At 34.2% G+C, this 25,509-nt stretch overlaps 1 protein-coding gene and 1 long non-coding RNA gene across 3 annotated transcripts in view; one reads left to right on the top strand and one right to left on the bottom strand.

Annotated features, from left to right (window-relative positions):
- The window catches only part of RnrL (Ribonucleoside diphosphate reductase large subunit), a 93,769-nt gene that overhangs the window by 13,359 nt on the left and 54,901 nt on the right, over positions 1-25,509 (top strand). The gene's annotated exons all lie outside the window — the stretch shown is intronic.
- LOC145735894 (uncharacterized) overlaps positions 1-25,509 on the bottom strand; it is a 61,494-nt gene that overhangs the window by 1,844 nt on the left and 34,141 nt on the right. Inside the window, exon 1 of one of the 2 annotated variants that reach the window (XR_014179782.1) lies at positions 9,090-9,217. The exons of the other annotated variant lie outside the window; for it this stretch is intronic. This is a non-coding gene — a long non-coding RNA (uncharacterized LOC145735894). Of the gene's footprint in view, positions 1-9,089; positions 9,218-25,509 lie in introns of those variants that run through there. 2 annotated transcript variants of the gene reach the window in all.

Genomic DNA, 25,509 nt, shown 5'->3' with positions numbered 1-25,509 from the left:
TTGAATTCATGAAGAAATCCCAAAATACCAAATAAGAACTGTGTTTTATTGGTTTACGTTAAACTAAAGAAATTTTGACATTTGTCAATTAGTGTGACACCTGTCATGTAAGATCAGCTGCACCATATATTGATGGACGAGTGACATCTGTCAAAAATGAGCACATGAATCTATGAAATACGATATATTCAAGCACGTTGACTGTCAAGAAGAGTTTCGTATCTATGGGCCCTGCTAAGCTTGTTTCACAGATTTTGACAGTTGTCACGTGATCGTGGATTCTCAAAATTGACGTTTCTATGATAAAAGTGCACTTTGGCGGTTGTTTAAATTAAATTCTTGGAGAAATCCCATATTAGAAAATGAAAAGTGTGTTTTATTGATTTACGTTAAACTAAGTACATTTTGATTTTTGTCCAATAGTGTAACAGCTGTCAGCTGCGTCAAGAATTGACAGGTGAGTGACAAGTGTCACTGTCCAGAAAGTTCAATAAAGTTATTGGAAAGGGCTGTACCAATTGTGATGTTAACTAAATTACTAAAACATAGCAGAGATTCGGTCAATAAATTAGATATCAAAAAAGGTTCCACTTATCACAAGATCAAGCTGATGGTCAAAACTGGTATCATAATTTGTTGAATCCATCATAGTTCTACTCAAAAAATCAGCATCCGAAACAATAACTGACAAATCGTTTGGGGCTGAGGTCTTATTCAAAATCACCTGGGATAGGGGGGGGGTCAGAGGGTATTTTCCCCCCCATTTCCGAGACAAAACAGAGGGGTAGCAGCCCTGCGAGGATTTCGGACAAGTTTCCCGCAGTCCCCAAGGTTCGATCTGCAGGAAATCATGCAGGACCGTGGTTTTCCTCTTGCTGCTTGGGAAAATGTATGATTTATTCGGGGTGTCAGAAACTGGGGGCGTTATCATAATTATCCGAATAAAATTGTTACGGATGATGGATTGTTGCGGTGGCCGATCGATTTCGAAACTTTTTGGTCAGCTTAGCAGTATACTGCTAAATACCGCAGATCGATTGAAACGATGGTTAGCTGTGAATAGAACGTAATTTATTTGGCTTCCTGTCTCACAAAAAAAAATTTCATTCATAACTCTACGACTAGGCAACATCTAATCTGGGTATTGAGAAAAAGTTAAATTGCTGGGGCTTTATCGTGGTTTGTAGTGGCCGAATTGATGAATGGTGGGCATGCAGAATTGAAATTGAGTTGATGAAGCTACGTGATCTTCAATCGGGTTGTTACAGTGTTGCCAGGTCTGGGGAATTCGGACCACATTTGGGGACATTTTTTTGAAACCTGAGTAAATGCTCATACAACTTATTCATTAAACAGGGTGAGAAAAATAAATTGGACTGACTTTTTATATCTTCTTTATGGCTTCAGAAATTAAATTTTGATAGGTAACACATCTATTTTGGACATATTTAAATCTGTCACAATAGTGGTAACTGTCAAATGCCATTCCATAAAGCTATAAAAGTACAAAACATGCTTAGAAGCATAGCTATAGTTAATACATTAGTTGTAAATCTTATATGATTGTTTATATGTCCATAAGTACAAATTAGAGATTATGAGGTTCATCTGTTCATTCTAGTCATGGGTAATTTACCAGTAAAGTAAATATTTTACTTTACCAGGAAAATTTGACCAGGTAAATTACGAATACTGGGTTTCTGGAAGTTCAAATTTTGACACCGCTTTTCTCCCTGACTGTACCAAATTTTGTAATGTTTTTTTAGGTTATTGGATAGGAAATTTAATGAGGATTCCAAAAATGTGCTTAAAAACATGATTCGGATACTCTAAGTGGGTTTTACAGGCGATTTTGTCCCTGACTGTAATTAACAGTACTCAAATTTCAGATTACAATTTCACTGATTTCTAAATTTGTTGCACCAAACGAAAACGGTAAAAGTTACAAAAATTGCAAGGGACCAAAAATGCTTCTCATCAGCTCCTTAATCCAACCCCGTAAATTGACAGGACCATTTTTGCTTCCAGTATACAGAGTGTGTATGAAAAGTATGGTGATTGACTGTTCTTGGTCACCCTGCAGGCAATTTTTTAGATAGAATTTTTTGCTCAACACCACTGGAAAGAGGAGCTCAAGACGGTTAATTTGAGTGGTTCAACCTCCCTGAACTCCACAAAAAAAACCGAGTTACAGAGTGTTCAAATTTCAAATCACAACTTCAACTGATTTGAAAATATGTTGCATTAAACTAGCTCAGTCAGTCTCGTACTATACAGAGGGTACATGAAAAGTGTAGTGATTCAGATTTATTATTTTTTAAATTAATGACAGCCATCACAGAAAAATAACATCTTTCAAGTAAATTTAAGTCACACCCATAAATTTAATGGTCAGATTGGAATTTACTGGTAAAATTGGTAAATTTTCCTGTTCACACTGAATTTTACTTTTCCAATTTTACTATTTATTATGCATCTTATAGCTTCATGAGTTTCTTTTTTGTCAGTCGTGACGTGTAACTGTCTTTTATAAATGTTTTTCTATCTGTCACAATTAGGATAACTGTCAAATACCACTCCATAAAGCTATAAAACTACAAAACATGCTTAGAAGCACAGTTGTAAGTCAATTAAATGCTTGTTTCTAGTTCTATGAATTGGAATTGGAGAATCGTCTAGTCTGTATAATTCAATCATATTTCAATCTGTTATTAACTTGGAAACTGTCAAAATCTTTTCCATGAAGCTATAAAAAGCCAAAAATTTTTTAAAACTAATTCAATTACTAAAGCTTGCATTAAATGTTTTTGGTCTAAGCAAGATTTTTGATACATGTGACGTGAAGCTGTGTTTTTAGTGCTAGTTCCATATGTCAAAGTGCTGCATGCTGTCAAATACCACTCTATAAAGCTATAAAAGTACAAGAAACATGCTTAAAAGCTGTTTTAAGTCATTTTAAGTAAATTTTGTAGGTTCATCACTCTAAAAATGTAAAAAAAATAGAGATTAGCAAATTCATGTTGAGTAGAAGTAATAATAATTACATATGTAACATATGAGAAAGTAGAAAAAAAAATCTAAAAAAAAACCGATGAACTTCAGTGAAATCTGGCAACTTATTTAAAAATGGTTTAAAGAAAATTATATCATTTCAGGGTTGGCAACACTGCGTTGTTTTTGTTGGAAGAACGAAGAAACAAAATAGCAGAGATCCGTGCTGAAGATAGAAGAATTAAATAGCAATTTGAATAAAAGAAAACTCTTAAAGGGCATTTCACGCCTTTTAATTTTAACGGCCAACTTAACAATAGTAGTGCACGTTGAGCTTTAATAAACAAAAGGCATTAAAGCTTAAATATGCTCGTTGATTCTAAATTTCTCATTAGTCAGGCGTTAACTAACCGAAACGGTTTTCTGATAAAAATAATTCACTAATTGACTAATCCTCGTTTAAAAAAGAAATATTAAAAAGTTAGTTGTTAACTAAAAATGTGCTTTTGCACCTCAAAACTGACAGTTAAATTTTACAAAAATTATAACGACAATAAGGACAAAATCTATTTTTTGTTAAAACCTGTCTATTTAAGGGTCAATTTACACAGTTAAACCTTAATTTGCAGTTAATTTTTTGATTAAGGCTTAATTGAGTGTAAGTTCAATTAAACTGTAAAATTTCAGTTTAACTAAACTTTGTAATAATGGCCTTTAACTTGTACAGTGGTTAATTAAAATATGAACAAAAATCATGTCAATAATGACGAAATTCCGTTCAAATGAATCACGGTCTTAAGGAGATTTTCCACAAAAACAAAAAGTAATGTGAAGCAAAATTGAACAGTATTGACATCCATTAAATTGTATAAAACTTGAATATTACAGGAAAAGGTCAGGTGGGTTTGCAATTATTTACAATTAAGATGAATGAGAATGAAATATTGGTCACAATGCTACGTGACACTAAAATTTTGACGCAATCGTGAAAAAAACTAAAATAAAACTTTACACTAAAATACAAATGTAAATCCTGTAAAAAGACATTTAAAAGAAAATTACTAAGAAGAACATACGACACTATATTTGACAGTAATTTTCAAAATCTTGATAAAATATCCAAAAAAGTCGAATATCTCGGAAACGATTAGAGTTACGGAAATTTTGCAGGAGACCAAAATTGTTCAGATTGATTTTCTGCTCCCAGTGAATTAGATTTACACTCACATAGAACAGGGTGAACACGGTCGTAACTAGCAAAGTTTCAGTTTCGATTGTAACTGTTTTTTTTTTTTTGGTTTTTTGAACACTCTGTATATGTTCAATCATGCTGCAGCTAGCACGAGGTGAAAGAGCAGTTCAAAACAAACATTTTGAGCTTTTTACGGTTGCTCAAAGCCCAAATCTGACAAAGATATGAAATTTTAATGCAGTTTCTAGAAATTAAGTAAAAAAAGTCGAATATCTCGGGAACGGTTAGAGTTACAGAAATTTTGCATGAGACCATCAATGCTCAGAATGACTTTCTCTACCCAATGGACTAGATTTACACTCACTTTAAACCGGGTAAATGCAGTCACAACTGGCAGATTTTATTTTATATTGTGTATGTGTATGTGTTCGTTTTTTTGAACACCCTGTATAGGTTCAATCGTGTTGCGGTTAACACGAGGTAAAAGAGCAGTTTAAGACAAACATTTTCAGCTTTTCTCAGATGTTGAAACCCCAAAAATTGTGGAAATACGAAATTTTTTTATTTTAAATGCAAATTTACAAAAAAAAAAATAAACAAATCGAGTATCTCGAAAAGGCTTAGAGTTACGAACATTTTACAAGAGACCAAAAATGTTCAGAATGACTTTCTCTGTACAGGGGACTTGGTTTACACTTACTTAGAACCGGGTAAACTCGCTCACAACTGAAAAAACGTTAGTGGGAAATTTAATTGTTTTTGAATCTGTATATGTTCAATCGTATTGCAGTCGGAATGAAGTGAAAGAGCAGTTCAAAATGGACAATTTAAGCTTTTTACAGTCGCTGAAACTCCAAAAACATCATAGATATGGATGTTTCAAAATGTTGATAAAATTTCCAAAAAAAGTTTAAAAATCAAGTATCTCGGGAACCGTTAGAGTTACAGAAATTTTGCAAGAGACCATCAATGTTCAGAATGACTTTCTTTACCCAATGGACTAGGTTTACACTCACTTTAAACCGAGCAAATGCAGTCACAATTTTCAGAGATGTAGTTTAATATTGAACTTTTTTTTTCATTTTTTGAACACCCTGTATATATTCAATCGTGTTGTGGTTAGCACGAAGTGAAAGAGCAGTTCAAGAGAAACATTTTCAGCTTTTTTCAGACGTTGAAACCCCAAAAACGAAGGAAATACGAAATTTTTAAATTTTAAATGCAAATTTACAAAAAGGAATGTAAACAAATCGGGTATCTCGAAAAGGGTTAGAGTTACGAAAATTTGACAAGAGACCAAAAATGTTCAGAATGACTTTCTGTGCACAGAGGATTTAGTTTACACTTACTTAGAACCGGGTAAACGCGCTCACAACTGGAAAAACTTTAATAGAAAATTTAATTGTTTTTGAACACCTTGTATATGTTCGGTTGTACTGTGGTTAGCATGGTATGAAAGAACAGTTCAAAACGGACAATTTAAGCTTTTTACAGTCCCTAAAACTCCAAAAACAACATAGATATGGATGTTTAAAAATTTTTATAAAATTTTCAAAAAAAGTCAAGTATCTCGGAGACGGTTCGAGTTACGAAAATTTTGTAAGAGACGTATAAAATCTTTGTTTTTTCTTATTTTTAATTTAAGAAAAATTTCCAGAACAGGATTTTAAAATTCCCTCTGGCAATTCAATTTATTTACCTACGTCATTCCAGTTTACTTTGATTTCTGCTATACATGAATTTCTAACTTAATCAAAACTTTTTTTAGGTTATGTCACCATACGGATATTCAAACAAAATGTTTTTTTTTTTTGGGTAATAAATATTCGCAACAAAACTGCATTTTCACATTGTATGTTATGTATTTAAGCCAGTTCTATGGGAAAATAGCCAAGTTATTTCCCTTGCTTGCGGGCGTTATAAGTTTTCTGTCCGGAAATATAATCCAGGGCCTGGAAATGTTAAGAAAATTTCTCCCCAGTGAATACGCAAGGAGCTTACATAAAATAGGGGTGGAAAATGTTTCCCGCTTTTCTGACAATGCATGGATATACACGTTCGGCGGTCGGCCACATGTGTCCACCAGGATTTGCAGGATTCAACCGCCATTTTCAATTCAGGACTCGTCCCGTTCTCTATTTACAATATTTTAACCATAAAAAACGACGTTACTTTTGCCACAATTCCACTGCAACATTGTAAATAGTTCTCAGTGTAATCTTGTAGAACATAAAATTTACTACAACTTTCTCTAATAACACTTTTTGATAGCTTTTCAAATAACACAGCTACGCTCAATTGAAAAACAGCACTTTAGTGCATTCAGTCACTTTCTGCCCTGTTACTCCTTGAGGACGTCCTTATAAATAAAACACCTAAATGCAATCTTGTTAAGCATGATATTTGCTACAACTTTCTATATTAACACTTTTTAATAGCTTTTTTAATAACGGAGCTACGCTCACTTGAAAAATCGAACTAATTGAAAAAGCGCACTTTGGTGCATTCTGTCACTTTTTGCACTGTAACTCCTTGAGGAGGCTTTTAAGAACAAAACACCTAAATACAATGTTGTATAGCATGAAATTTGCTATAACTTTCTTTAATAAAACTTTTTGATAGCTTCTTAAATAACAAAGGTACGCTTACTTGAAAAATCTTATAATTTTGTAATTTAAGGACAAAACACCTAAATGAAATTTTCATGTATTTAAAAAAAAATATGTTTGGTAAATTATTTTTTAGATAGTTACATGTTTGAATTTGGGATTGAATTTTAATGAAACAACAAACTTTATTATTAATTTTAATAAATTAATAAATCATATCAAACAACATTTTCTACTCATTATGAAAACATGTGAATAATGTGATGTGAAATATGAAAAAAATAAATATAAAAATATAATATTAATACGTTGAAAATATGCTGTTTTATGAAAAAAATTACTCTAAATTTTTGTGAGTTTAGGAGTAAGTTGTGAGCGAAAACAAGACTTTACTCTCGGTCGTAGGTAAAATTTGATCTGCCAGAAACTACAGCTTGACAGTCAAGGACCAAATCGCCTGTAAAACCCACTTGCAGTTAGAAAATGACTGTTTTAAGCACATTTTTGGAATCCTCATTAAATTTCCCATCCAACTACATAAAGAACACTACTAAATCAGGTAAATTCAAGGAGAAAAATGGTGTGAAAATTTGAACTGCCAGTAACATATTTTGAAAGAACAGTCAAAAACAAAATCGTCCGTCAAGCCCACTTGTGGTGAGAAAATGACAGTTTTAAGCACATTTTTGGAATCCTCATTAAATTTTCTATCCAACGACATAAAAAACGCTACTAAATCTGGTAAAGTCAGAGAAAAAAATGGTGTGAAAATTTGAACTGCCAGTAACATAGTTTGAAAGGACAGTCAAGGACCAAATCGGCTGTAAAGCCCACTTGTGGTGAGAAAATGACTGTTTTAAGCACATTTTTGGAATCCCCATTAAATTTCCTATCCAACGACATAAAAAACACTACTAAATCAGGTAAAGTCAGGGAGAAAAATGGTGTGAAAATTTGAACTGCCAGTAACATAGTTTGAAAGGACAGTCAAGGACCAAATCAGCTGTAAAGACCACTTGTGGTGAGAAAATGACAGTTTTAAGCACATTTTTGGAATCCCCATTAAATTTCCTATCCAACGACATAAAAAACACTACTAAATCAGGTAAAGTCAGGGAGAAAAATGGTGTGAAAACTTGAACTGCCAGTAACATATTTTGAAAGAACAGTCAAAAACAAAATCGCCTGTAAAGCCCACTTGTGGTGAGAAAATGACAGTTTTAAGCACATTTTTGGAATCCTCATTAAATTTCCCATCCAACGACATAAAAAACACTACTAAATCAGGTAAGATCAGGGAGTAAAGTGGTGTACAAATTTGAACTGCCAGAAACACAGGTGAGCGAAAACAAGACTTTACACTTGGTCGTAGGTAAAGTACGTCACACATGCTATAAGGGATTTTACGCACTTATTGAATTACACTCCGCTACGCGGATTCGTGCGTAAAATGTTTCTTACAGCACTAGTTACGTAATGCATACACTATTAAAATGAATCCCGCCAATATGCTACGGTTATGGGTTTTAATTTTCTGGAATTACAGAGAACAAATCGCTAATTAACTTGGAATCGGACATGAAATTCTTAAAATTCCTACAAATTTAATACGAACGCTGTTTTATGTATAAACGTTACGGTTTTACGCTTTATTAATACCGAGATATTTACGGGCAGAAAGCGGATATTATTTCATTAAGCTTTTAAACATTTAATTACCAGTTTTTTTTTTTGGAAACAAATTTCCTATGACATTCCTTAATGGTGAAATGAATGATATATGATTGCCACAAAAAATTACTTTACCTACTCGTGTGCGGTAAAGTGCACTTTACCGGGTTTATTTCAGTGTGGGAGTGAGTTACTTTTTCGCACTGAGGTTGGTAAAGTTACCTTTCCGCATTGCAAAATTAGTTCACCTTTGAAGTCCAGAGTGGATATTTCCAATTAATTTTTTGTGAATAAAAGAGCAAAACGTCATTGCCATGGCCTACTTTACAACCATACAAAAAGTATACAGTTTCCAAGATATACAGGGTGAAAGATTGAACATGACATTGCACTAAACTGGGTGTAAATTTCAAATAAAACACCCTTGTATACCTTGCATGTAAGATTCGATTAAGTTTCTCTTCAGAATAATCCTTTACCATCATCACGAATAATAACCATTATTATACCCTTGTTGAAGAATAGACTAGTATGTTTCGCATACTACGTAATATAATGCAAAATGTTACTAAATTGTTTTGATTAATTAATAGTGATATTAAATAAATTAAATTTTAAAAACTCACCTAGAAAAGACACTAAGATTCCACATTGTGCTACAATTTGGTAAAAAAAAAACAAGAAATAATTTAAAAAATTACACCAAAAACTATTTCTCGTATAAAATACACAGCTGCAACCAACAATCCTTTTTACTGTCACGCAAGGGACTATTCTAACCCTTCATTTGTTAAAAAAAAAACCCTACCCTTTGCGTCACCCCTTAAAAAACGCACACCCCTTCCCTTAACCCAACTTATGTAAATCCCTTCCAATAAAAATTCACGTATGTAAAATACCCTTTTTGAAATGCGGTAAAAGCGCAAGACCGTACCTTAAGGGCTGAATTTTCTTCACCAATACGGTGGCTGGTTTCTCACCCTTATTTTAAATTGTAAATTTTCCGCCCGGTGTAGGGGTGGTTAGTAAGCATAAATAAAAATGGAGCTTTCCCCACTTTAGGGCCGTTTTACTCAACCTAAAATTACTCCAAAATTTTATGTAATTTTTTTTTAAGTGTACTTTTTGTATTTTTTTTAAAACTATGATTTTCATTACATTAAAGAAAATATTGTTTTAAAAATATTGAACTTGTTTTTTAGTATTTTTAAGAAAATTTAATTTCTAAGACTATTTTCAAAACTACTTAATATCAATTATAACTATTTTTTTCTGTTTTTTTTTTATTTTTCAGGATTATCTACTTTTAGTTCTTTTTTTAATATTTCTGCAACTTGCATTTTCCATTTTTTCTTAAAAATAACCAATTTTTTAAATTTTTCTTCCACTTTGCTTGTTTTTTTTAACAATTAATTAGTTATTCCACACACAGTAACAATTATTTTTTTCATTATTTTTCTTCACGTCTTTCAATGCAAAAAAGCACTAACTTGCAATTTTTCCAACAGACAAACCAAATAAAGAATATACGTTATTATAAAATAAATAGTTAGGTTAAGGTAAATTAAAACGTTGATGGTAGGTAACCAAAAACCGAAAAGTCTAGAGAATAAAAAGTGGTAATTTTCATGTGTCTCATCAAATAAATCCACAAAAAAAAGTCATCCCGAACTTTATTGGTCTCTTTGAAAATTTCAAATTCAACACTAACCGTTTCCGAGATATGTGCCTTTTTTACTTTATTGAAAAATTGCATACAAATTTTGAAAATTTGGTTTTACCCGGTTTTAAATTGGTATAAACTTAGTCTACTGGGTGCAGAGAGTTGTCCTTTTTGGACTCCTGCAAAATTTCCGTTACTCCAACCATTTTCGAGATATTGGATTTTTTTTGGAAATTGCATCAAAATTTTGAAAATTATGTATCTCGGCTATTTTTGGAAATTCAGCGACTGTAAACAGCTCAAAATGTCCGTCTTAAATTGCTATTTCATCTCGTGCTAACCGCATTACGACTGAACGTATACAAAGTGTTCAAAAAACAAAGAGAAGCATAGTTCATTTTGAAACTAACGCTCTGCTAGTGGTAACAGTTTACCCGGTTCTGAATGGGTGTAAACTTAGTCCACTGGGTGCTGAAAATTATTTTAAACCTTTTTAGAGTCCTGCAAAATTTCCGTAACTCCAACCGTTTTCGAGATATTGGCCTTTTTTTGGAAACTGCAACAAAATTTTTAAAATTGTGTATCTCGGCTATTTTTAGAGATTCAGCGACTGTAAATAGCTCAAAATGTCCGTATTAAATTGCTCTTTCATTTCGTGCTAACCGCATCACGATTGAACATATACAAGGTGTTCAAAAAACAAATAGATAAATAGTTCATTTGAAACTAACGCTCTGCTGTGGTAACCATTTACCCGGTTCTAAATGGGTGTAAACTTAGTCCACTGGGTGCTGAAAATTATTTTAAACTTTTTTGAGCTCCTGCAAAATTTCCGTAACTCCAACCGTTTTCGAGATATTGGACTTTTATTGAAAATTGCATCAACATTTTGAAAATTGTGTATTTCGGCTATTTTTGGAGATTCAGCGACTGTAAATAGCTCAAAATGTCCGTTTTAAATTGGTCTTTCATCTCGTGCTAACCGCATCACGATTGAACATATACAGGGTGTTCAAAAAACGAAGAAAATAGTTCATTTTGAAACTAAGGCTCTGCTGTGGTAACCATTTACCCGGTTATAAATGGGTGTAAACTTAGTCCACTGGGTGCTGAATGCTCATTTTAAACCTTTTTCGACTCTTGCAAAATTTCTGTAACTCCAACCGTTTTACAGATATGGGACTTTTTTTGGAAATTGCATCCAAATTTTGAAAATTGTCTATCTCGGCTATTTTTGGAGATTCAGCGACAGTAAAAAGCTCAAAATGTCCCTCTTAAATTGCTCTTTCATCTCGTGCTAAGCGCATCACGATTGAATATATACAAGGTGTTCAAAAAAATTAAATTTGAAAATATTAAATTCGATTTTAAGTTGGTATGAACCTAATGATCTAGATGCAGAAAGTCACTCTGAACATTTTAAGTATCTTGCCAAATTTCCGTAACTCTAACCGTTGTCGAGATATTTGACTTTTTTGTGAAAATTGCATAAAAATTTTAAAATCCCATATTATCGCCATTTTTGGAGTTGAAGTGACTCTAAAAACCTCAAAATGTTTGTTTTGAACTGCTCTTTCACCTTGTGCTATCCTCAATACAATTGAACACATACAGGGTGTTCAAAAAATTTCTCGAGTCAACCATATCATTGTAATCAGAAAAAGAGTGGGTGTTTTTTTATTCGGATATCTCTAAAATCGATTTTTAAAGCGGATTCAAAATTCTGCCATAATTTAACTAACTCAGTATCTCTTTCAGTTTTCGAGATTTCCAGGCCTACTTACTTAGGTTCAATATTTTTTAAACTTGAATTTATAGCAATATTTTAAGTAATTTTAGAATGTGTGACAAATCAGTTGGGACGAAAAAAGGCTGAAACCAATTACCTGGCTCCATTGTTGCCATCGACAGGGTCCAGATCCAGAAATCGAAAGATTTCAATTTCCAGATAAAGATTGTTACTACTAAATCAGTTTTTTTTTTAACTTTGGATATTTTTCTGACGCTTAAATTCCCGGGTGATTTTCCTTGACGCCCAACGATAATAAATCACCGTATAATGCAGTCAAAAACAAGCTAAATCGACACTTTTTAAGCTCATCTTCCTCGTCTATAGAGGATGATTTTGCAAAATCTGGGGCCTTTCAGGGGCCCCGGATAGCCGAGGCGTCTGTAAGTAAATCGGGGAAAAAATTGATAATGTGTAAGTAAGTCAAGTTTGGATGGAGAACGACCATTTATCATTCTTTATATAAATTCCGGCATCGATATTTTGCGGAATTTCTGGATGGAAAGTTAAATATGATATAATGTATGGCTTTTTCCGATATTTCATTAATCATTCAGTTAGTTTGGGAATGAAAATTATATGGTAAGACAGTGTATTAAGAAAGAAACCTAAATTTACCGAAATGGTTTGATCCCAAATATTCGTTCATGGTTTATGGACACCTGAGGAAATGTGACCAAAAATTATTAAATTAAGCTCAAAATTCGATTTTTTTTTTCAAATTTTATTGATTGGAATTATTTGGAAGCTTCTATACAAATAAGACCTAAAAAATAAAACATTAAAAACAGGTAACAAAAAATGCAAACAAAAGAAAAAAATATGAAAAATTTACAAAATTATTTATTATGGGACAATAGGAATAACTTTCCAAAATGTAGCGTATGAAACAAACTCTATTCCCAGTGAAATAATGTAGGAAAATCACTGTTTTTGTCTTTGTTTACTGATACTGCAGAGAGAGACAGAAAAACCTTTTAAACTGGAAAATGTTTTGGCAAAAAGCAGTTTTGCCTTAACGAGACCCTTAAAAGCTGAAACACTCCAATACTAATAATCGAAATTCATTAAAATTTACCTTCGTCTGTCAGAAATCATCTGGTAAATGTCAGTAGTCTGTCAGATGGTCAAATAAACATACGTCATCTGTCAACTGTTAAAAATGTTTAGTGAAAAATCTGTCCTAAAATCACGTAATGATGACGTAATTGAACAAAGTAACATTATGGTTAACTGTCAAATTACGTCATCGTGACGTCAACATGTCTAAAAAAATGGTGTTTTAGTATCACGTGACAATTGCCATAAATGTCAAAACTCTCAAACTTTACCCAGTCTAGACATGAAGCTCTAAAAAACACAATTTGAAAAAGCTTTCTTGCAGTCACGCGCCAACGTCGTTTTGACGTTAATGACAGTTGGCGCGTGATGTTGAGACACCTTTTACTTACACACAGACAGTCATGTGACGGATGGAAAAATTTGACAGTTTTGACGTTAATGACAGTTGGCGCGCACTATTTACTTAGAATATCACGTGACAACTGTCAAAATAACTGCTATGAGGCGCAAAACTCTTACATATATCGATTACTGCAAAAAAGCGATTCTCATTCATGATTCCTCTAGTTTTTGATCGATTTTGACGTTAATGACAGTTGACACGTGGTCCTTAGACATTATTTACTTAGAATGTTACGTAAAAATTGTCAAAATAACTGTCATAACACTTTAAAATACTCCTTATTTCAGTTATAACAATGAAGCTATTCATCCATGATTTTTACAGTTGTCGGACAAGGTTTGACAGTTTTGACGTTAATGACAGTTGACCCGTGAAACTGGGAGCTTATTTACTTAGAATGTCACGTGACATTTGTCAAAATATCTGTCATAAAACGCGAAAAACACTCCTTAGTTCAGTGATTGCATGACAGTTGTTTTTTATTCATGATTCTTACGGTCTAGGGGCAAGGTTTGACAGTTTTGACGTTAATGACAGTTGGCGCGTAATCCCAGGACACTATTTACTTAGAATATCACGTGACAACTGTCAAAATAACTGCTCTGAGGCGCAAAAAGTCTTTCATATATCGATTACTGCAAAAAAGTGGTTCTCATCCATAATTCCTCTATTTTTTGGTCTAGTTTGACAGTTTTGACGTTAATGACCGTTGACCCGTGAACCTGGGAGCTTATTTACTTAGAATGTCACGTGACATTTGTCAAAATATCTGTCATAAAACGCGAAAAACACTCCTTAGTTCAGTGATTGCATGACAGTTGTTTTTATTCATGATTCTTACAGTCTAGGGGCAAGGTTTGACAGTTTTGACGTTAATGACAGTTGACACGTGATTCTAGGACACAGTTTACTTAGACAGTCATGTGACAACTGTCATAAAGCGTTATAACACTCCCTATTTCAGTTATTGCAAGAAAGTTGTTTTTATCCATGATTCTTACAGCTTTTGGGCAAGATTTGGAACAGTTTTGACGTTAATGACAGTTGGCACATGATTTTATGGCACCATTTACTTAGACAGTCACGTGACAACTGTCAAAATAACTGTAATAAAACGCTAAAACACTCCTCTTTCAGTTATTGCAAGAAAGCTGATTTTAAGTTTTTATTATTTATATTCTTACAGCTTTTGGGCAAGATTTGACAGTTTTGACATTAATGACAGTTGGCACGTGATCCTGGGGCACTATTTACTTAGACAATCACGTGACAATTGTCAAAATAACTGTCATGAAACACTAAAAAATTCCTTATTTTTAAAAATAGCAGTTTGGTGCACTCTGTCACTTTTTCCATTAAGAGGATAATTATAATGAAGTAAGATTACTTTTTGTTTGGCGAAAAAGTAATTTCTAACAATAAATCCCATTAAAACACTAGTTTGATTCAAGATCCGCTTAATGACCTTTGACAGGGATCAAACTGTCAAATTTTAAATTGTTTTCAAAAATCTGATTCTAAGTAATGCAATTTTCACCTTGAAAATGATCTCGGACGTCAAATTTTATCTGTCAAACTTCAAATTGATAAAGTAGTTTAAAAATGATTAAAACAGTCACGAGACGCTCACAAATACAATTTTAGACCTGAAAATGTTGGGAAATGTTAAATTTAAAGTGTTTAAGTTTAAATTCATAAACCAGTCAGGTGACCCTGAAAAAAAGTATTTGAAAACTGTCAAAGTTCAAATGTCAACAATCAAAACAGTCACGTGACAATGTTAAATACAGTTTTGAACTTGAAAAATGTCGGACACGTCACATTGAAGCTGTCAGAGTTCAAATTGAAAAAAACTTAGTTTTAACATTACTAAAGTAGTCACGTGACCCGAAGTCGAGTATCTACGTCACTGGACCATTTTGAGAAACGTCATTAAAATCACAGAATGACCGTAAGTTTATAAGTATTTGTTCCAAGTTTGATCAGTTTGACAGTTATGACTGAAGTTTATAGGCATGTAAAATTATTTTTTTATGATGACTTATTGACATTTACAACTGGACCACCCTGTATAATGGATCATCATACACGTTAATTGCCCTTTTTATACCTAAAACACCCGGTATGACTGGCAAATTAAGTTATCAGGGTTGGCCATAAAACGCGATTGAAATAAATCTATCAAAAACAAATGAAGGGGCACGCGCCATATGCCGCTGGGCGGCGGTCGCCATTGGGCGCCCATCCAAAAATAATTGCCCCATAAATCCTTAGGCAGGACAGGTACGGTCACGTGACCTAATAGGTGTCACTCGGCTCTACCCAAAACAGCTTATTGAAGAATCGCTTGTCTGAGAAATTCATGATTATTCAAACAAAAACCTCACGTGACCTGTAAAGTGTTACTCCGTTCTACCCAAAACAGCTTATTGAAGAATCGCTTGTCTTAGAAATTCAAGATTAGAGTGGGAAACGCGGAAACTTTCAAATCTGAAATTTTCCGGGAAAAAATTAAACCTTCATTTGTCAAGTGTCAATTGTCATTTTCAACTGTCAATTCAGTCAATACTCGCGTTTTCTGGCCCGCTGACTAAAAAGTCTAGCGAAAAACTAGTAAAACTAGTGTAGTTGCATTCTATTCTATCAAAAGCCATTAAAACAACAGGTCAAAACACTATTTTTGCAATATGTTAAGATGATGAAAAGGCAATTGAAAGACAACATTGACAGTTCGACACACCAAATGTCAATGTTGTCAATGTCAAATACGTCATATAATCACAAACGAAAATTCCCAGATTTGTCAATTCTGTCATGATTATGCAAACAAAAACCTCACGTGACCTGTAAAGTGTTACTCGGTTCTACCCAAAACAGCTTACTGAACCCTTGTCCGAACAATCCATATTCATACAAATACAGACCTTAAAACAAAACCCGAGAGGAACAAAGGGACGAACGAAATATATTTCATCGTAGATCGCATTATAGAAATTTTTGCAAGGGGTAGTCGGGACGAATAAAAGGAATATATAGGGGGAGACAAAAAGGGTAGCGAAAAGCGGAAACACGTCTCGAGGGGGGGCAACAGGGGCAGGGAAAAGGAGCGGGGGGGGGTGAGAGGGGAACCGTGCGCCGCATAAGGAACGAAGGGATGCAAAAAGGGCTCGAAGAGTGAGAGTTGTCACGCACAGGGTTTGATTGGACTGCCCTTACGCCCGTTCTGATCGATAGCGATGTTGCCGCTTATATCCACATTTCCATTAATTAAAATTAGAAAAATTACTCCTCCCTTTAGTGAGTTTTGTGGACTCACAACTCATCAATATTCTGATATTCTGTATGCTACATGAATCAACCAAAGACCCAATTTGGCTTCAGAGGAGGCTTCGGCACCAGAAAGGCGGTTTTCTCCTTACAGGTGCTTATGCAGAGGTGCAAGGACATGAACCAAATGTATATGTATCTTTCATCAACTTTTCAGAAGCCATCGACAACGTAAAGCACAGAAAACTTGTGAAACTTCTTAAAACTGCAGGGCTAGACTCTAAAGATATTAGAATTTTAACAAGTCTATACTGGGATCAATTTGCAAATTTAAACGAAGCTGGGGAATTATCAAAAGACATTCAAATACGCCTTTTCAAAGCGCTTTGTGATGCCATAGAGGGAATCAAGATGAATGGAGAACTCGTCAATAACGTTAGATACGCAGATGACACTGTCATCGTAGCTAGTAGTCTTGAAGATCTTCAGAGTCTAGAAGAGTCTTGCTATACGGAGTAGAAGCATGAACCATGACAGACACATTTTGTTTATCAATCTCAATCCTCTGACCGGTTTCACCGTATTACAGCTCATCAGAGAGGCTATAGGGCTTGATAACCAAAGAACAAGACCTTCATTCCAGTATACTCAACAGAAATACAATGACATAGTTGTTGCGCAACATCTGGTGACATCTGCACTCAAATCAAAAATCTCTCCGAATGATGCGGCATTAATGGGGCTGTTAGTACAAATGTCACCAGATGTTGCACAACAACTATCATTTCTAGCATCTAGTTGACTATACTGGAATGAAGGTTTTCTTCTTTGGTTATCAACCTCTATAGCCTCTCTGATGAGCCGTAATACAGCGAAACCGGTCAGAGGATTGGGATGATGATGATATTGTTAGATTCCTTCGGAGAAGACACTTAGGCCGCTAGCCCATTGTGACCCATCACAAGCTAGTACCCCTCCAGTTCGGTAGCCCTGAGAAAGCAGCAAAGCCTCCTTGGCCGGGTACTTTGAATATATCTAAGCTCTTTTTACCCCAAAGCTCTTCTCTGATCGTCGCAAGTGCCGGGCACTGTGTGAGAACGTGTATCGGAGTTTCCTCGTCTTCCAGACCCAAGCGACGTTCCGGATCCTGGGACAGACCCAGAATGTGCATGTATCTTCTCATCTGACAATGACCCGTGAGAAGTCCTGTCACACTCCTTTCTGGATAATTCCATCAGGGATTTCGAGTTGTTTCTTGGAAAGAAGCCCATGGGACCTCCCAATCAATATCGGAGATCTCGTTTCCCCTAACACCGGAGTGCCCTGGAACCCAAGTTAGACGTACCCTGGATTGGGATTGATAAACAAAAAACAAAACTTCACTATTTTTCACCAAGCAGATCGGTGTCTACCGAATGATCCTAGATTTGGGAATTCTAAATCATAGAGTTGAGTATGTATGTCACCAGATGTTGCACACCAACTATCATTACAGAACAAGTTATGAAAAAGATCTCGGTCTTTGAAATGTGGATTGTATATTATACACAAACGAAGAAGTACTCTCGGAAACAACAAGAAGTCACATTCATGGTAAAGAAAAAGAAACTGGAATACGTTGGCCATCAGCAGCTTATCCTTCAGGGCAAAGTGGACGGTGGAAGGGGTCCAGATTGAAAAAGAAACTCAGCTTGTCTGATTGCTTAGACAAGCTGCTAGTAAAGTTCAAATCACCATATTAATAGCCAACGTCCAAACAGCATAAGGCAATTGAAGAAGAAGAAGTCGTACTATAACCTAATAAAATATCGGGTGTCCCATCAGGCACAGAGGTTAGTTTGTTGACGTAGGACATTGTATCATACATTTGCGTTGTGTTTGTGCTGAAATAAAGTCATAAGGACGAAAGAAGGTCATTAAAAAAAAGTATATACCAATACTGTTTTTGTTTGGTGCAATTTTAACCTATAATTGCATGTTGGAGGTGCAATAGGAGGTAGGACAACTGCAGATCGAGTCCTTTAGGAGATTTCGAAAACAAAACCAGAATTTTCGAAATTAGTTTTAATTTTTTTGATGAGAAGTCTCGCAATTTCTTAATAAAAACAAAAACTGTTTTTACAAAGAACTATTTTCTTACAAATTTTTGAATGTGTCAAAGGCAACTTTGACCTTAAATATCTCGAAAACGTGAAGAGTTAGATATACTAAATTTTCACCTAATTTTGTAGTATTTTTATGCTCTTTCTAATGGCGTTTAAACGAAATCGATTGGAGTTCAATTAAGGAAGCTACAGTCTTTGTGCAATTTAGAATTTTTTTAAATTTAAAACCAGAAGGGATCCAATGCATAATCCTGCATGAAATAAGCACAAGAAATCACAAATTTGCTACTTTTTAATGTCAAAAAAACAGGCCAGTATTACCCTGTATAATGTGGACAATTATCTATTCGAGACATCAGAAAATAGTGGTAACGGTAAATAAATTAAAACAAAATAAAAGAGTCAAAACATGAAAAATGCGGTGTTCATCCAAATGAATAATCATCATAACAATTACTTTAGTAACAGCGTAATAAACTATACAATAAAGAATCGTTAACCTCTTAAATTATCCAGTAGCATGCAATTTGCAAGCGTATACATTTCTTAATTATTAGAAAAATTTAATAATTTTTTAATACGACCAATCTAATTCATACATTAGACTTAAGCAGAAGAAATTGCTTTTTAAATTGCTCTTATCTTATTATGACTGTGCGATAATTATTTGAATCACGCACGTATTTTTCTCAAACGAATTAACATTGTTAAACAGGAAAAAGTCGATTTGAAGTAACTGTAGTTCAGTTTAAAATATACCACAAAAACTCTCTTCTTTAAAGATGACTTATTTGACATGTGCTAACTTGGTTACTATGACAGGTAAAAATTTCGTGAAAACGTCAAAATGTAGCTCGTAGTTTTACCTTTATTTTACCTAAATACAGTTTTTTTCAAAAAAACACAAATAACCGAGATATTGGACGGGAAATAGAGCAGTGCAAGTGAACAAGCTTTTTAAAGATGTCACAGTTCTTAACTTGGTTCCTGTGGCAGTTAGGAGATTCGTTTCAACGTCAAAATGTAGCCTAAAACTTCTGTTTTCTGTTGTGTAGATAGAGTTTATATGAAAAATACACTAATAACTGAGAAAATCGGCCTAGAACACTGTTGTGCACACCAAACTTGAATACAACATTTTAGTACACTCCCACAACTTTTGAAGGTATAGTGCGTTCCTCATAAACTGTCCTAAAAGGGGAAATATGTAGACAAATTGGTATAATCGGATTACAATAGCTATGTATAGTCAAATCCACCGATTTATAAACTGTTTTGCGTTTCTCCTCTCTTATTTTTTTATCTATCTCATTTCCTTTCTTTAACTGTCATTTTTCTTTTCTTATCTTCTTTAATTGCCTCTCCCTCTTTCTCCGTTTTCTTCAAATCGGTAGGTTTATTCTGTTGCTTTAATGATGTCCTTATTTGACAAATGCTAATTTGGTTATTATGACAACTTCGTTAGGAGTTGTTGGTTGAGGTTATTGATAAATATTTGTCAATATTTTTCCCTCCGGAGAAATCTCTATTTTTCGAAAAAAATCCAAAAATCTGGGAACCCTGTGCCCGATATTTTTAAAAACCGTTGGCCACTTTGACAAACTGAACTAGCTTTGACGTGTAATGACAGGCTTATAGTCGCCTGACAGCTGTCAAAACTCATTAAACAGTGCCGTAAAACAAAAAAATGTCAAATAATCGCGTTTCTTTTAGAAATTACGCCGCAAATTGATATTCGTAACTCCGTGGAGTTAAGTTTGACAGTTGTGACGCTAAATGACAGTTTAAGACGTTAAATTAGACAGGTATGACACTTCACAGCATGGCTTATAGTCAGGTGACACATGTTATAATTATAAAAACTCATTCAGCTGTGACATAAAACTATCAAATGCAAAACAGTTATAGCTTGTTATTTACACCTCAATAGAGCACCAAATTTGACATTTGTAAAGCACAGTGATACTTTGATATGTGGCTTACGTCACCAGACAGCTGTCAACTGTCAAAACTCATTCAGCGTTAACATACAACTGAAATACGCATATTAGTTGCATCATCAATTCTTTGATAAATCGCATTACAAGTTGTATTTATAGCTTCATAGAGTTTAATTTAACAGTTGTGTCATTATAACTGATATGTTTTTTAAGAGTTGTCAAAAATCACTCTCTCTCTATGGAGCGAAATTTGACAGTTGTGACGTATAGTCGCATGCGTATCAAAGTGTCGATCAACGTCAGAACTGACAACTTTGGCTCCATGGAGCTGTAAACATAGCTTACAGTGCAATATTCCTCAAAATAACACGACTATTTATCATTTAATACATTCAGGTCACTGGTGAGTGATTTTTGACATCTGTCACGTGACGCAAGCAACGTATTAAAGTGTTCTTCAACATCGCAGCTGTCAAATTTGCTTCCATGGAGCTGTACATACAACTTACAATGCAATTCCTTTGAAAAACATTCCTATTTGGCATTTTATACTTTCAGGACACTGGTGAGTGACTTTTGACAGTGATGACATGTGTCACGTGACGCAAGCAACGTATTAAAGTGTTCTTCAATATCGAAACTATTAAATTTGTCTCTATGGAGCTGTAAATACAACTTACAGTGCAATTATTCAAAGAAACACATCTTTTTGGTATTTTATAATTTCAGGTCACTGGTGAGTGAATTTTAACAGTTTTGACATCTGTCACGTGACGCAAGCAACGTATTAAAGTGTTTTTCAATATCGCAACTGTCAAATTTGTCTCCATGGAGCTACAAATACAACTTAAAGTCCAATTCCTTAAAGAAACATACCTAATTGGATTTTTATACTTTCAGGACACTGGTGAGTGAGTTTAGACAGTGATGACATGTGTCACGTGACGCAAGCAACGTATTAAAGTGTTCTTCAATATCGCAACTGTCAAATTTGTCTCCATGGAGCTGTAAATACAACTTACAGTGCAATTATTTAAAGAAACACATCTTTTTGGTATTTTATAATTTCAGGTCACTGGTGAGTGAATTTTAACAGTTTTGACATCTGTCACGTGACGCAAGCAACGTATTAATGTGCTTCAATATCGCAACTGTCAAATTTGGGTCCATGGAGCTGTAAATACAACTTAAAGTGCAATTCCTTAAAGAAACATTCTTATTTGGAATTTTATACTTTTAGGTCACTTGTGAATGGTGAGTGACTTTTGACAGTTATGACAGATGTCACGTGACGCAAGCAAAGTGTTAAAATGTTCTTTAACTGTCAAATTTGACTCCATGGAGCTTAAAACACAACTTCCACGAAAATTCTTCAAATAAGCCACTGTTTCAAATTTCATTGTTTTAGGTCACTGGTTAAAGGATTTTGACAGTTATGAGAGCCCTAACGTCAGAACTGTCAAATTTGATTCTATGGAGCTGTAAAGACGACTTTTGCGGATTAAAAGGATCGATAAAATTTCGGTCCGCCCTTTATTAAATACACATAACAAGAGAAAAGGGACTGAATTTCGTTTTCAACGTTTTTGCAAAAGTTGAAATTCCCGGTCGGGAGCCTCAGCAATATTTTATATGACCTGGGAAACTTAACCGGCGAAATATTTTGCAGGAAAAGCAAAATATTCAGTGGCGTGCCATATTTTTCGGCCAAAAATTCAGCCTTAAATTATTACATTTAGTACTGAAACGCACACTTTTTCCAACCAAATTAGTGGCTTATTGTAATTTAGTTTATGCGTGTAGTTACAGGAAGGGGATGGATAATTTCAAAGGGTTGTTCCCCGCCATTGAGTCGAAACAAGAAACAAAAGAAGAGGGTGCACAGCATAGAGAGGGAGGAGGCGCTTTGTTCCACGTAAATTGAATTTGAAAATTGGCTTCCTTGAGATAAGATACACAATTTTTCTGTGTTTGTTATTTTACCATAAAGTTCTGGTTTTTAATGGTGAAATTTCAGGGATTCATTAACGTTCGCAAATCAAACTCGCATCAAGTGAAGGCTCTTTTACACTACGCGCCCCCCGTTTATCAGTTTTAGGGGCTTTTTTCACCCCCTTTCCCCGCCCTTTTGGTCCACGCGCTGCAGCCAGACGAGAGGGTGAATCTCTCAATATCTGACACAGTTGCCAAGCTTCTATTAAAGGGTCGTAAAGCTAGTTTACCACCTAGAAATCAACACTTTTGCCAGTTAATTTATAGTTTTTGGGGATATTAATCCGAAACTAAAAATGGTCGAAAATTGCAATTTTTTTTTTCAAAATGTTTATGTGTAGTAAAATATGCGTCATACCGGGGTACATAACTGCTTTCTAAAAATTGTCCTAACTCAAACCGTTACTGAGATATCAGCAAAAAACTCCCAAAATATTTGGTCAATTTTCAGGCCCTCTAGCGGCCAAACTGTAATACTTAGCCGTGTCCGCGCAACGTCACGTGATAGCCTCATTCATTAGCTTTCTTTTGTTATACGATGTATTTATACAGAATGTTCCAAATAAGCGAGTTATCTATAATTTAGTGAAAAAGTGCACCAAAACTACCTAAATTACAGTTTTTTAGCACTCGGACTAGGGTAACTTATTATAGTTGTTGGTAAATTTAATCCAAAACCAAAATGGATTGAAAATTAATATTTTTTATAAAACTATGCAAAAAAGTACACTTTTTTCAATGATTTTGAGTGCAAAAAGTTCCTCTTTTTTACACTAGTGCAATAATGTTCCTCTTTTTGTCTTTGTTTGTTTGTCTTTGTAATCAACTTCCTCTGACGTGCAAAAACGATGTACTTTCTGCACTTGTTCCGCAAATAACTATTTTAACCAGACAGGAAAATGTTGGTTTTAGGTAAAGAAGACATTTCTGCAAAATGTGCCAAGAAAGTGAGGTAAAACGATTAGTTTAACATTATTTTGACTGTAACATTGTGTAAAATAAGTCACAGTCTTAGTAACCTTTATTCGAACCTAACCTAACCTAAAATGGGTAAATAAACTGGAAATTTGTTAGTAATTCACTCTATACAAGGTGTTCATAAATAATTGTCAAAGTAGCATTTTTGGTCTCCAAGTTTCGAGATACAGGGTGTTGTGGTTTGAAAAAACGTCTTTAGTTCCCCCACCTACCTGTACTATATAAATTGGGTTTTTCGAATTTTTAGAAGACACCCTGCACAATAAACTGGTAAAGAATTTCATAAAAATGTACACAAAGCGTTAAGAAAGGGCGGTGCGGGGGTGTTTTCGTACAAATCGAGATTAGACTAGCGATTTTCTGACCCCTGACGGTAGAAATCCAATCTTGATCTGCTATTGCATTCCTACAATGACACTCTTCCAATGGACCGTTTGTTTGATACTCTTTGTTTACAGCCGAAATGAATTCTCTTTGTCAATCCTGTTTCCTGCTTCAAACGAAATTAAAATACCTTTTAAGGGATGCTCCTCTCCAAAACTGGAGTTTTTTCCCCTATTCGTTAATTTACAGTGGTTCTTTAATTGATTAATCTGGTAAAAAATTGAATTTACCTAAAAAGCAAAAATTTTGGTAGACAAGCAATTACTCAAAAAAAAAGTAATTATTGAATCACAATTTGTTTGAAATTGTATTTGACAGCTGTCACATACATTGCAACTGTCAAAACCCGGCTCATAGAGCTATAAAGTACTTTTTTAAATGATATTTTGCCACCACATAAACCAATTTCAACTCTGCTGCTTGGAATGCTATTTTTCTACCACTTGAACCAGATTAAACTCAATCTGTTTTATATGTCCATGATCGATGTTTTGATAGTTTGTAGGAGTTTGTTTAAATGGGTCTTAACAGCACATACAGTATTGCATTTGTCAAAACCCATCTCATAGAGCTATAAAGTGCTGTTTTTAATGGTTATTTTGCTATCACTTAAATCAGATTAAACTCTAGCCATTTATACGTCTTTATAATAAAAGTTTTGACAGAAAAAACAAAGTTTTATTTTGTCAAAACAATATTTGACAGCTGTCACAACTATTAAAACTTGGCTCATAGAGCCGAGCAAAGTGCAGCTAGGAGTAATATTTTTCGAGTAATTTTTAATAATAATAAACCAGATTGAATTTAAGTTAATTTATACGTCTATAAGAGAAGCTTTGACAGTTGAAACAAGGTTGTTTAATAAAAATTGTATTTGACATCTGTTTCATATAGTGCAACTGTCAAAACTCTGTTCGTAGAGCTATAAAGTGCGTTTTTAATGATATTTTACCTCTAAAATCAGATGTAACTCAAGCCACTTCATATGTCTATGAGTGACAGTTTTGACAGTTGTAGGTTTGGAATAGTATTTGACTGTTGTCTTATAGAATGCGACTGCTAAAACCCGGCTCATAGAGCTATAAAATCTTACTTTCAGTGATATTTTGTCACCACACAATTATTCATGTTACTTTATACGTCTATAAGCAAATTTTTGAAGTTGGAAATGGTACTCACGAATCGATGAACTTTTGGTATTACCAACAGTATAGAAGGTGAGTTTTCTACAATTTGTTTTTTTGTCCTTTAATATTTTCTTGAATTTTGTCATGTGGCCGAGTTCCAGAGGATTGAAGTAAGTAGACATTCTGCCACTTTACGCCCACTAAATATTTCTAGGCAAATATCTCCCTTCTGAGATCCTTAAGGACAAAATACCCCTTTAAGGTTTATGTAGATAATTAATTTCTCTACAATTTTTATCCGTTAACATTTCCCCTAATTTTGCCAAATAACCGAGT

Source organism: Ips typographus, linkage group LG11 (assembly GCF_016097725.1).
Source record: "Ips typographus isolate SLU linkage group LG11, UJ_Ityp_2.0, whole genome shotgun sequence".
Classification (NCBI taxonomy): domain Eukaryota; kingdom Metazoa; phylum Arthropoda; class Insecta; order Coleoptera; family Curculionidae; genus Ips; species Ips typographus.
This window is presented reverse-complemented; position numbering and strand designations above follow the sequence as displayed.